This window comes from Hyaena hyaena, unplaced genomic scaffold (assembly GCF_003009895.1).
Source record: "Hyaena hyaena isolate Hyena2069 unplaced genomic scaffold, ASM300989v1 scaffold_34, whole genome shotgun sequence".
NCBI lineage: Eukaryota > Metazoa > Chordata > Mammalia > Carnivora > Hyaenidae > Hyaena > Hyaena hyaena.
The window spans coordinates 4,347,011-4,360,418 of NW_024080665.1; positions in this window are offsets into that span (position 1 = coordinate 4,347,011).

Consider the following 13,408-nt stretch of genomic DNA (forward strand, 5'->3'; position numbering starts at 1 on the left):
CTGTCACTTGCAACCAAAAGGGCTTTGAGGTGGTCACGCTAGGAATTTGTATTTTATCTTGTAGGTGATGGATTCAATGAAAGGATTCACAGGGGCTGGTGACATGAACCCATTTGTGTTTTGTCAAGCTTGCTCTGGTATGTGGTGGGGAGCAGATACTCTGAAGACAGAAGGATATAGATTTAAACACCATCTCTGTCATTTATTTGCTCTGTGACTTCAGGAAGTGTATCAGTCAGAGTTCTATCAGAGAGACAGAACCTATATCTCTCTATATATGCATATATTCTCTGTAGCCAAATATACATATCTATCTATCTATCTATCTATCTATCTATCTATCTATCGAGACAGGGAGGGAATGGAGGAGATAGGGAGGGAGGAAGAAAGGGAGGGAGAGATTGATGTAGTGCAAGGAATTGCCTTTTGGGATTATGGATGCTGGCAAGTCTGGAATCTGTAGGGCAGGCCAGTAGGCTGGAAATTCTCAAGTAGGAGGAGCCGAAGCAATGGTCCAGAGGTGAATTTCCTCCTCCTCCAGGAAACCTCAGGTTTCCTCTTAAGGCCTTAACTGATTGGATAGGGCCTATCCAGATTTTGAGGATAGTCTCCATTATCTAAAGGTCAACTGATTATAAGTTAATAACCACATCTACAAAATATCTTGACATCGGCCCTTAGATTTGATTTAATTTTTTAAGTCTATTTATTTATTTTGAGAGAGAGCGAGCATGCGAGCAGGAGAGAGAAAGGGAGAGAGAGAGACTCCTAAGCAGACTCTGCACTGGCAGCACAGGGCTCAACCTGGGGCTTGAACTCTCAGACTGTGAGACCATGACCTGAACTGAAATCAAGAGTTGGCATTCAACTTAATGAGCTATGTAGGCACCACTGATTTGATTTCGTTTTTAATTAAATAGTTGTGTACTATAGTATAGCTGAATTGGCACATAGAACTAGCCATCCTAGGAATTTACTTAATTTCAAGTTCCCTTAGCTATAAAATTGAGATACTGAGCCTTACTTACCCTATACATGAAAATATACAGAAAGCAGAACTTTACATAAAGGAGGGCATAGCGCTTGATGTAGTAACAGCTCAGTTTATGGGAATAATTGAGGAACACTTAGCAACAGGTTAGAAAGGCAGGATTTGGTTTGGTTTGGATAAGAATATACGTTTCCAATCTGACTGCTTTTTTAAAAAAATGTTTATTTATTTATTTTGAGAGAAGGAGAGTGAGAGAGAGTGTGTAAGGGGTGGGGAAGAGAGAGAGGGAGAGAGAGAAAATCCCAAACAGGCTCTGCACTGCCAGTGCAAAGCTGGGTGTGGGGCTTGATCTCACCAACCATGAGATCTTGACCTGCAGAAATCAAGAGTCGGCTATAGGGTTCCTGGGTAGCTCAGTCAGCTAAGCCTCTGGCTCTAGATTTTGGCTGGGGTCATAATCTCACTACTGGTAGGATCAAGTCCCTGTGCCGGGCTCTGTGTTGACAGCATAGAGCCCGCTTAGGATTCTCTCTCTCCCTGTCTCTCTGCCCCTCTTGTATTCTCTGTGTATCTCAAATAAATAAATAAGCTTTAAAAAAAAAGAAAAAAGAGTTGGAACCTTAATTGACTGAGCCATCCAGGTGCCCCCTGGATGCTTTTTAAGTAAAAGTAATGTAAATACGTGGGAAAAGGGTCCAACCAGTTCAACTTGGTAGTCATTGAAAAGTAACTTTCCCTTCTACTCCAGATGGTCAGGCCTTTTACTCAGAAATAATCAGTGTTGATAGTTTCCTAATGTCTCTCCCAGATTTTTTCTATATGTGCGCACATACACACACTTTTTCACACACAGTTCTCCCCACCCAACCCCCACCAAGAATCTTATTGTTTTAGTTTTATAGTCTATCTTGGAGGATGCTCCTTTCTTCACATACAAATATACATCTTTTAAAAAATGGCCACAATGTGTTCCACTGTGTGGTTAAACAATAATTTATTTATTTAATAAGTCCCTAGCTGATGGCCAGTTAGATTCCTAACATTTTTATTATAAATAATACAAGAGAAAACATCTTTGTACATATACTTTTGCATAATGTACAAGAATGCCTGTAAGATAAATTTTTAGAACTGTAAGTGCTGCATTAAAGAGTTTGCACATTTGAAATGTCAATAAATGGTACCAGCCAGGGGCACCTGGGTGGCTCAGGCTGTTGAGTGTCTGACTTCGGCTCAGGTTATGATCTTGTGGTTCATTAGTTCGAGTCCTGTGTTGGGGGCCTCTCTGCTGTCAGTGCGGAGCCCGCTTGGGATCCTCTATCCCCCTCCCCTTCTTGTGTGCTCTCTCTCTCTCTGAAAAATAAATAAACATAAAAAAAATGGTACTAACTAGTCCTTCAAAGAAATCACATTGGTTTATATCCCACCAATAATATATGAAGGTGCTTGCTTCCCTACTCCCGTATGAACATGGCCATCCCGGATTTAAACCCACATTTTTCTTTTAAAGTAGCCAAGTACTTATTTAAAAGAACAGGCATCATAACAATCCCATTTCTAGGCAAGAGCTGCAGTTTTATTTGGGTTTTAGCTTTTGGATAGCAGAGCTCAGCCTTCTGCCCTGTCCTGCATCCACCACTGTGAAGGGTTGGGGCAGATGACAGAATAATTGCAGGTCACCAGGCTAAAGGGCAGTCCAGACCCCAGGCCTGTGCCTTGCCTGATGATAGAAATGCAAACAAGACGGGTTCTATTATAGAACACAGGGCCATTGTCGGGAAACCACAAATTGCTGACTTGCTCCTGCAAACAATCGATATTCAGAAGCTGAGTCCAGGAATTCTAAAGCTGCACCCTGCATAAAGGGCTGAGGGGAAGGGGGAGGGAGAAGATACTCTTTTAGAAGTGAAACCAGCAACAAAGAGCCACCAAGGAGGCCTCATGTCCCCTTCACTGCTCCCTCTAATGATCCCAGAATCAGATGCTGCCAAAGCTGGAATGGATCGTAATTTATCCCATCCTAATAGAGGGTGTACATATAGATAAAGAGCCAGGGCAGTTTCAAGAAGAGTTAATTTTTAGTGAAAGAATGTGCTGCAGTGGTTAGTAGGTACACCTGGGCTCAAATCCTGACTCAGTCACTTACCAGCTCTATGACCTTGGGCACAGCACTTCATCTCTCTCAGCCTCAGTTTTCTTATCTATAGAATGGACATAATAACACTTATGAGGTCCTTGTGAGGATTTGATTGAATGATTATGTTTGTAAATAACATGAACACCATGATTACATACATCCCAAATGTAAGTGAGGGGACAGATGAGGATCAATCTGGGGTTCTGACTTATATGCTTATTTAATATGTGGGAAAATGCAGGCAACAGAGGCTCTAACTACTTAATGCTAAATTTACCAGGAGAGCTTGGACTCCTTAGGCAACACTTTAGCAAGCCATGTCAAAGAGCTTTCCCAATTTGTACTGAAAGTACCTCGCCTGCAGCGCCCATATCATAGGGGGTGGCAAGAAACATCTTTGCTCCAGGGAACTTTTCCTTATGAAGCAGAGTTTCAACCTATGACTGGAGAGATTGTTCTAGTGGCCAGAGTGTAGATCGAAGGACTGACAGAGCTAGAAGTTTTCTGGATCCAGGCAAGGAAGGTGGGGTTCAGACGAAGCCTTGGACCCTGGCAGGAGAACTGAGCCAACCCAGGGGTAAGGGGGAATGCTGGACCTCAGAGCCTCCTTGTAGGCTTACTGGACCAGGCTTGGGGCAGCAAGAGAACTTTCAAAAAGGGGTTCTTCAAATCAGAAGACTATTGATACTGGTGAGGATGTGGAGAAATGGGCACCCTCCTACACTGTTGGTGGGAATGTAAACTGGTGCAGCCCCTCTGGAAAACAGTGTGGAGGTTCCTCAAAAAATTAACAATAGAACTCCCCTAGGACCCAGAAATAGCACTGCTAGGAATTTACCCAAGGGATACAGGAGTGCTGAGGCATAGGTGCACATGTACCCCAATGTTCATAGCAGCACTCTCAACAATAGCCAAAGCATGGAAAGAGCCTAAGTGTCCATCAACGGACGAATGGATCAAGAAGATGTGGTTTATCTATACAATGGAATACTACATGGCAATGAGAAAGAATGAAATCTAGCCATATGTAGCAACATGGATAGAACTCGAGGGTGTTATGCTGAGCGAAATAAGTCAGGCAGAGAAGGACAGATACCATATGTTTTCATTTATAGGTGGATTAGGAAAAATTTAATGGAGGACCATGGGGAAGGAGAAGGGGAAAAACAGTTGAGGAGAGGAAGGGAGGCAAACCATGAGTGACTCTTAAATACTGAGAACAAACTGAGGGCTGATGGGGGTGGGGGAGAGGGGAAGGGGGGTGATGGGCATGGAGGAGGGCACTTGTGGGGATGAGCACTGGGTGTTATATGGAAACCAACTTTACAATAAACTATGAAAGAAAAATATAAATAAATAAAAGAAAGGGGTTCTTGATGCACAGCTTGGCTTGGTGTACTGAAACAATCCTCTACAATCTTATATATGAGTTTATATGAATAAGGTGGAAGTATTTATTTCGATTATGTTTGCTTACATGTGAAAAGAAACCATGGGCTGTTTCACAGAATTGTTGAGGTCCGTCCTGGGCTGATAGAACACTCCATGGCCCAGGTTACTTCTCTATTGTGGCTCCACCATCCTCAGCATGTGGCCTTCACATCATGATCCATGATGGCTACTCCTGTCACATGTCTGCTATTCCAGCCAGCTAAAGAAGGGAGGGACAAAGAAGGGCACATTCCCTCAATTTAGGGACATGCCTCAGAGGTAACCTGCATTACTTCTCATATCTTGTTGGCCAGATTTAGTCATATGGCCATACCTACCTGCAAGGAAGGCTGAGAAATGTGGTCTTTCTTTTGGGTGAACAAGTGCCTGGCTAAGATTCATGAGTTCTTATAGAAAGAAGTAGGGAAAAATGGATACCAAGGGACAACTAGCAGCCTCTGCTATAGTCAGTTTGTCATCTCTTTTCCTAAGGAACTGCATGCCCTGAAGTCATAGAGTATGGGAATATCCTTGTGGGAGGACAGGTCTCTTCTTTGAGGGAGTGACGATCCTTTGTGAGAGACAATTGTGAGAGAACAATTAAGTACAAGAGAAAAAATTGGTGTGAAGGATATGCCTGAGACAGGCAAGTGAAAGACTAGCTGTCTGTCTGAGTCTCCTTCCGGGGGTTGGGACTTGGAGCAGTCTACACAGGGCCCAATAGGACCTTTGATTGCCTCTGATGCACGCACAGGATGAAGCCTCCCATAGAGTGTTCCAAGCTGAAGAGTAGACTTGACCTGAAGGTGATCTAACTCTTGTTGTCCTTAATATTTATTTCAGTTTTGCCATCCCCTGAGCCCTAGGGCAAGTCTTAACTGACCATGTGTGGTCACAGCCATGCCACATGGAATTATGAGAAGAGAGGGTATCTGTCCGCGTTTGAATGCAGGCTCCATCAGGGCAGGCCCCCTTTCTGTTATGTAAAGGTTGCCTGATGGCGAAAGGCACAAGCTTTCATGGATTGCTTCTCCTACATTTAACCTCTGCTGCTTCCTTTCCTTGACACCCCCTGGAAGCCCTTCTCTGTGGCAATGACTTAGAGGCAGGGTATGTCTCTGGCTTAGCACCATATCCCCAGTGCCAGATGCATAGGAAGCAGTGATTGAACTGAACAAATCTACCATACAAAATCCTTCATAGTCTATCTGGTTCTAGGGCACATTTTAGTCTATTCCTTTAGCCTATGGTCTGGGTAGTCTCTAGCCTTAACTGCCTGCATAGAATAATAGCAGTATTGATAATCACTGTGCATTGCTGGGGTACCTGGGTGGCTCAGTGGGTTAAGTGTCCAACTTTGGCTCAGGTCATGATCTCACAGCTCATGAGTTCAATCCCTGCGTTGGGCTCTGCTGACCTCTCAGAGCCTGGAGCCTGCTTCAGATTCTGTGTCTCTTTCTCTCTCTTTGCTCGTCTCTCATTTGCACTGATTCTCTCTCTTTCTCTCTCTCTCAAAAGTAAATATTAAAAAAAAGAATTAAAATTATTGTGCATTGAGCATGTAACAAGTGCTAGGTGTTGTTCTAAGTGTCTATATGCACCGACTCATCTGATCCTTACGGAACTCAATCATGTGAGTAGAATTATTCTCCCCAGTTGTATGATGAGGAGATTAGGCTCAGAGACGTGAAATAATTTGCTGAAGGTCAGATAGCCAGCAAGTAGTAGAGCCAGGACTTGAAGTCAGGCAGTGTGCCTAGACCCTCAACCATTCCTAGCCCCCTCCCGCCTCCCCATCTAGTGTCTGTTTCAGAAGTGGCTTTGCTTCTGAGGTCACTGAGCCTGAGCTCTGCTGGAATGTCTTTCCCTGATTTCTGGCTCTAGCAAACTCTACTTGCTCCTTAAAGTCCAGCTTAGATATACTGTCTCTAACCCCACCTGCTTCTCCAGCCAGCGAGGGAGGCTACCCCTCTTTTCTCTTGTTCCCTTTACTATTTGCTCTTAGAACTGTACTGGGAGCTCTCCTGAAACAGTGACCCCCATATCATGCCTTGGTATCCCCAGCCCTCAGCAGCGTGCCTGTATGTGGAAGGTCCTTTGTTTGTGTTTGTTGAATGAGTAACTGAGCCCACTATTTCACATACAAGGAAACAAGCCTTGAAAAGAGGCTGAGGGACTTGTCTGCGTCACAAAACAAGTGAGAGAAAGAGCCAAGGCCAGACCCCAGGGTCCTGACTCCCAGCCTCACTCTCTCTAGTACACAACAACCTTGTCTGTGCATGGAAAATCTGGAAAGCCTTCTTCCTGAATGCTTGAGCCTTTCTTAATTCTGTCTTACATCTCACCCCAAAGAGGACCTCTTTGAGAATACTGGTGGGAGAGTGAGTTTTGGCAAGTCTTGTCTGGGAGTCATGAGGCAACAGAGAAAAATAGACAAACAATCCTGGGTTGTATTTTGCTGACCCAGTCCTCAAAAACAGCGGAACAAAACACTCAAAACTCAGGCTGGGGCCTCTGGCCAGCAGGGCACCAGATCAACTTGGATGGAATTCACTAAAGGGATCTTCCTCCCTTTTCTTAAAATGGTGGGGGCTGTAGAGAGGAAATGTTTTCTAGTTTGTTTGGATTTTCTTTAAGGCAAAGAAAAAAACATTGAAAATTTCACAAGGCCCTAGAAGCTTCCAAATGTAAACCAGCTCTGCCCTAACTCACTGCCCCATCCTGCCAAATTTGAGTCCACTGTATCCCTGGATGTGAAACTCTCCCCATTCTCTGGCCAGAAAAGGCTGGAGAAAGAGCTGATCAACATTAATCATAGTTGGAAAAATCAGAGAAATTATTAAGTAAACATTAAATTTATTTTACTAACTCTCAACTCCAGTCTTCTATATAAATACGGGAAGTGGTGAGAGCACAAGCTTTTGAGAAAGCAGATCAGGGTAGCAATCCTGATCCTACCACTTCCCAGCTGTGACTTTGAGTAGATTAATCACCCTCTCTGAGCTTCAGTGTTGTTATCTGTAAAACTGGTTAAAGTACCTGTTGCTTAGGTTGTTGTGAGGACTGAACGAGATAATGTAAGTACGATGCCCAGCATTGTGCCTGATATCTAATAAATGCTTAATCAATATTAGCTATTATTATTATTTGCACATGATGTCCTTTATGGCTAAAATGCCCTTTTGCCTTGTCTGCCTAGGAGACTTCTACTCATCCTCCAATACCTATCACAAGGATGTCCCACTTGGCGAGGCATCTTCATCTCTGTTTCCTCTCCAGTGTGGTCCCTGGTTGTCTAAGTTCTCCCGCGCGCCTCTCGTCTTTGCCCTTCTAATGGAACAGGAATCTCACTGGATGGAAATCATTGGTTTCCCTGCCTGTCTTCCCCAGTGGGTACTGTCAGCCAGGAGAACAGACTCAGGTCCGGGTCCCTGGGCCTTAGGAGGTGGCATCTCCATCCTTAGATTAGAAACATGAGGAGGTTGGGAATAGGGGAGCTTGCAGGGCTGGGAACTGCACGATTCCCAGGCGCAGTAGTCACACTGTATTCTATTCTTCTGTGTGAACAGGGCCCCTGGAGTCATGTGACGAGGTGGCTCTGGCCTCTGCATCAGACAGACTTGGTCTCAAACCTTAGCTCTGCCACTTTCTGGCTTCCTTCCCATGGGCCGTCTAACCGATGTGGGCCTCAGTGTCTTCACTTGCAAATGGTGTTATGCTAGTGACCTCTCAGACTGTGGTTAAGATTAAATGAGATCACACAGGTAACACTCCCGATGGTGCCTGGCCGGTGGTAGTTGTTACTTGGCACTGGGTTTTTAATGACAGGATACCTACCAGAGTTGAGCATCAGACTGTGTCTGCATTATGGTGTAATTCCAAGGCAGTGTGAAGAGGCAGAAGAACAGTGCTCTAGAAGATAAGGATCCTGGGAACAAGGCGCTGTGTGTGTGTGTGTGTGTGTGTGTGTGTGTGTGTGTGTCTTCTGTTCTCAGCCCCACCATTATGGTTCATCTTTTCTTCTCTGCCCCAAGGCCACCCCAGTGTTACTCACCACATTCGGCCAGAGGAATCTGAGATGGAGGGGCTACCAGGAGCCCACTGAGCCTGGACAGGCTGCCTGGGGGCTGAGAAGCAGCAGCAGCCTTGGGGAGTGGCACTGCTCTGGGCTGGAGCCGTGGGGGAGGTGGTGGTTCAGAGCCTGGGTGGTGGTGCCTACAAATCCCCCTTCTGCCTCTTCCTGGCCATTTTACCTGTCTGTGCCTCAGCTCCCTCACTGTACTGGTCAGCCAGGGCTGCCCTAAAAATCTCCAACAGACTGGGTGGCTAAGACAAGAGAGATACATTTCCTCACAGTTCTGGAGGTTAGAAGTTCAAAATCAAGGTGTTGGCAAGGGTTGTATTCTTCTGAGGCCTCCCCTGTGGCTTACAGGTGGCTTCTCCTTGTGTCTTCACTGGGTGTTCCCTCCTGTCTGTTTGTGTCCAAATTTCTTCTTATTTTATTTATTTATTCATTTATTTGAGAGGGGCAGAGAGAGGGAGAGAGAGAATCTTAAGCAGGCTCCATGTCCAGCACAGAGCACAGCACACAGGCTCAGTCTCATGACCATGAGATCATGACCTGAGGTGAAATCAAGAGTTGGACACTTAACTGACTGAGCCACCGAGGTGCCTCCAAATTTCTGCTTCTTATAAAGACACCAGTCATATTGGATTAGGGTCTACCCTAATGATCTCATTTAACTTAATTTCCTCTTTAAAGACTCTCTAATACAGTTACATTGTTAGGTGTTGGGAGTTACAACTTTGACATAGGAATTTTGGAGGAGACACGATAGATCATTTAACACTCACCTATAAAACGGAGACAGTAAATTGTTCCTACCTCACATGGCTCTGCTGAGAATTAAAAATATTCATGACAATAAAGTACTTTAGAATGTTGCTGGCTCATAAGTGTTAGCCCTTATTGTTGTCAGTCGGATTTCTTGGCATCAAATGAGGGCCTTATGCTGGGCACTGGGGAGGGAGGTGGGGAGGAGCAGGTCCAGCCCACAGGAGGCTGACCCAGCTTGCCACTGACCAGCTTTGTGGCCCAGACCATTTTCCCCATTGGAAAGTGCCAGGAGCAGAGCTCAGAGGGAAGTAAACCTCCAAATAGCCCAGGGGAAGAATGGCGTATGGATCTGCAGTGACATGGGTAAGGCAGTGGAGTTCACTTATTCATTCAACAAACATGAACCGAGAATCTCCCCTTGGAGGCAGTGTGCTCAAGGTTGAGGATATAGAAGTGTGAGAGGTGCGGTTTTTGAGTTAGGAGTGTTCTGTCCAGGGTGGAGAGTGAGGAGTGCAGAGAGGAAGGGAAGAAGAGGGAACCAGGCACATTCCATGCGTTTCCCCACTTAGTTCTCATAATCACTTTGTCAGGTAGGTAATTCAGGTATTTTTATCCCCACTTGGTAGATGGAGTCATTGAGACAGAGTGCTTGCCAAGGTCACACGGCAGAGCCAAGATTTGGACTGGTCTGCTTGACTGAAGGCCAGTTCTCTTTCCTCTTTGCCTTTGATGGTCAGTTATGTTTCCTTCTAGTACAACGCTCTCAGATTCTATGCCAAAAAATAGACAATGGATGTCATGTTCTAAGAGTCCTCTCAACCGACCAGTAAGGGAGCCCCACTGTCTGCTCAGGAATGATAGGCACTCATCTCATCTGATCTGCCTCCTCTTCTAAGGAGGAAGGGGAATGAGCCTCACCCTCACAAAAGCTTTCTGACTTCAGTCAGGGGAGTGCCAGTAGTGTGACATGCCATCCAAGTGACTTCACTCTGCCTGGTTGTTTTAACCCCAGTGCTTACTAGAGTCCCATCATTTCACACTGGAAAATACAAAAGTTTCAGGACTGCTCCATCACCAAGTATCCGTTCACAAGACGAAAGGCTGGGAGAAGACACGCAGGGCCAGTCCCTGAGGCACCATCCAGGGACTTCTAGTCTCTACTCACATAGTTCCAAGCCAGGACGATCATTTTTCTCTCCAGCTCTGGCTAGAAGAGCTGAACTTCACCTTGCTGCATTTTGCCAAAAAAGCTTTCAGGCCAGGACAGTGAAGGGATTTGCCGAAGGTCACCTAGAACACTGGTGGAAAAGCCTGAATCAGAATCCTGCCACTTGGAAACCAATTCTGTTCTTGGCCTCATAGTTGAGTAGAAATAATCCTGAAGGAGATTCAGACTGGGTTCTCTCCTCCACTTGGCCATTTAATGTGAATTAAATGACATTTAGTTCAATAGCCAAGGGCCTAATATATGCCAGGCATGTACTTACATGCAGTGTGGCCACAGGAAAGTAATTTTCTCTCTGCACTTCAGCTTCCTTATCTTTTTTTTTTTTACTTTTTTTAAATGTTTTTATTTATTTCTAGGAGAGAGAGAGAGACAGCGTGAGGAGGGGAGGGTCAGAGAGAGAGGGAGTCACAGACTCTGAAACAGGCTCCAGGCTCTGAGCTGGCAGTCAGCACAGAGCCCCACGCGGGGCTCGAACCCACGAACTGCGAGATCATGACCTAAGCGAAAGTCGGACGCTTAACCGACTAAGCCACCCAGGTGCCCCTCCAGGCGCCCCTTCCTTATCTTTGAAGAAAGCCCTTCCTATGCTGCTTCTTTCAGAGCTGTGCTGTGGGGATTCAATGAGAAAAAGGAAGCAAAGTGCTTTGTAAACTGTAAAGTGAGGCGTACAGTGAGGGGTTGTTGCGAAGGCCATCCTATTCGAGGTCTACTCCGCCTGGAGCAGACTTCCACCTGAGCACTGCCCATGATACTGGGATTTGTCTCTCTCCCACTCCCCGAGGGGAGAATGTTTGGGTTCAGCTTCGATTTCCCAGAGCCCACCTCTGGGGTTAGAATGTGGCAGGTGCTTAATAGAATATATGAATATCCTGATGATCCAGTTCTCAGGTCCATGGAGACACTTGTTCTAGGCCCTGGTTCTAGGGCTGCCAGTAAAGTGAGAAATGTTGACAAAAGCTTTGAGATGCCTTGTGTGTTGGGGTTGGAGGGCCAGGGAAGTTGGTGGGAAAGAGGCCCAGGCTAAGTGAGGGTCAGACACATCTGGCGGGGCACGCATTTCCGGCCCAGAAATCAAAGCCAGACAGCACCACCACACAGCTTGTTTGTTACCTTTTGTGTCGGCTGGGGTTCTGGGTGCTGTGGGTTGCTCAGTGAACCTCTGGCTTCCATAGGCCGACTTTTCCCCGTTGGTCCCCGTGCCCAGACCGGGGTGAACATGGCATCACACCATCTCCATGGTTCTCCGCTAGGTGCCACACTGCCCTGAAGCTTCTAGAGGAGACTGAGGTCACTGGGCTCATGGAGCTGCCAGAGCCCGGACTCTGCAGGACCCGGAAAAAAGCCCCGCCCCTTGCTTTGATCGGCTAGTTATCAAGGCTGCTTTGCTCTGCAAGATGACCTCGGGGCCTCGTTTCCTTGCCAGCCACCCCATCAGCCTGAAGGCCACCCCTGCCTCTCCTCCCCCCACAGACAGACTCAGGTGGGGTAGAGACCGCTGGAAAGGGATGGGCTGGCTGTCTAGATACAGGAGCTGAGAAATCTAAGGCTGACCTTGGCTAAGCCCTCCACCACAGTAGCATGTTTTAAGAGTGATTTGTAAAAGAAAGCTGGACGTTTGGGGTGAACAAAGGGGCAGTTACAAAAGTCCTGTGTTTTAGGCCACACATCTGTTTACAGAGCAGAGTGACTGCAATCCTGGCCTGAGGCTGTGTTGGGCACTTATGGGGGAGGGAACAGAACCATGGCCACCTCTGCACATGGAGCTCTGGCCTGAAGGCAGAACAGAGCATCATAAGGCATGCCCTTCATAAAAGGGCAAAGGGCTTGAGATGGTCCTGAGGGTGTGAGGTCGTAGGAAGGGGAGAGGAAGCAGTGCTTGAGATGGCCTTCAAGCATGCAGGGGCCCTATTTAGTGGCTGGCCTCAGGAAGTAGTAACACCAAGATGCCTTAGGGTCCCGCCGGCTCCCTTTCTGACTGTCCATCTACTTGCTTGGGAACAAGCTCACGTGTGCCTAGCATTGCCCTTCAGTTGGAACAAAGCTCTTGGCTGTGCAAAAGACTAAACTGTCTGGTTGAGATCATGGATCACCATCGGGCAGTGGAGGGCTGGCAAGATGCACATCCTTGCTTCCCCGTGCACACTCACTCTGACTCCCTCATCCTCTGGCACGATGCTGTCTCTCCCACCCCATGTGCTTTCTCAGTTTTGCTAAGCGGACGGCTGCGCGCACCTGAAAGGCGTCCACAGTGAGTGTGCTGAACGCACCACCTGTCACCCCATTGTGCTGGAGTCGTGAGGGCTCACCCTTCCCACTCGGCTCCCGGCTGTCTGCTCGTGCTGTTTCCTGCACCCACGGTACCCTGCTTAGCTCTGTCACAGCCCAACTTACCCTCAGATGCCTCACTTGTTCGTCCCTTAAGCCCTTTGTGAGACCGGAGCTTGCTTTCAAGTTCCCACAGCACATTCTGTGGTCCTCTGAGCCTTTTGCAGATTGAACTTACTTGTGGCTGTTTCCATTCTCAGGGCCCACACACCAGATGCTCCAGATGGGCTTGCCAGATTGTCCTCTCAAGGTGCTCCCTGCATGGCAGCCCACCATTATTACTCCCCGAAAGAGCAAGTATCTACCGAGTTCCTGTATGCTGGGCCTCGCTAGGAATTTTCACAGCCACCAGCTCATTTAAGTCACATAACACCAGGAGGTGGGGTTGTTATCTCATGAGGAAACAGAGTGGCCCCGTGACTGGTCCGGGGTTCCACAGCAAGTGATGGACCCAGGATT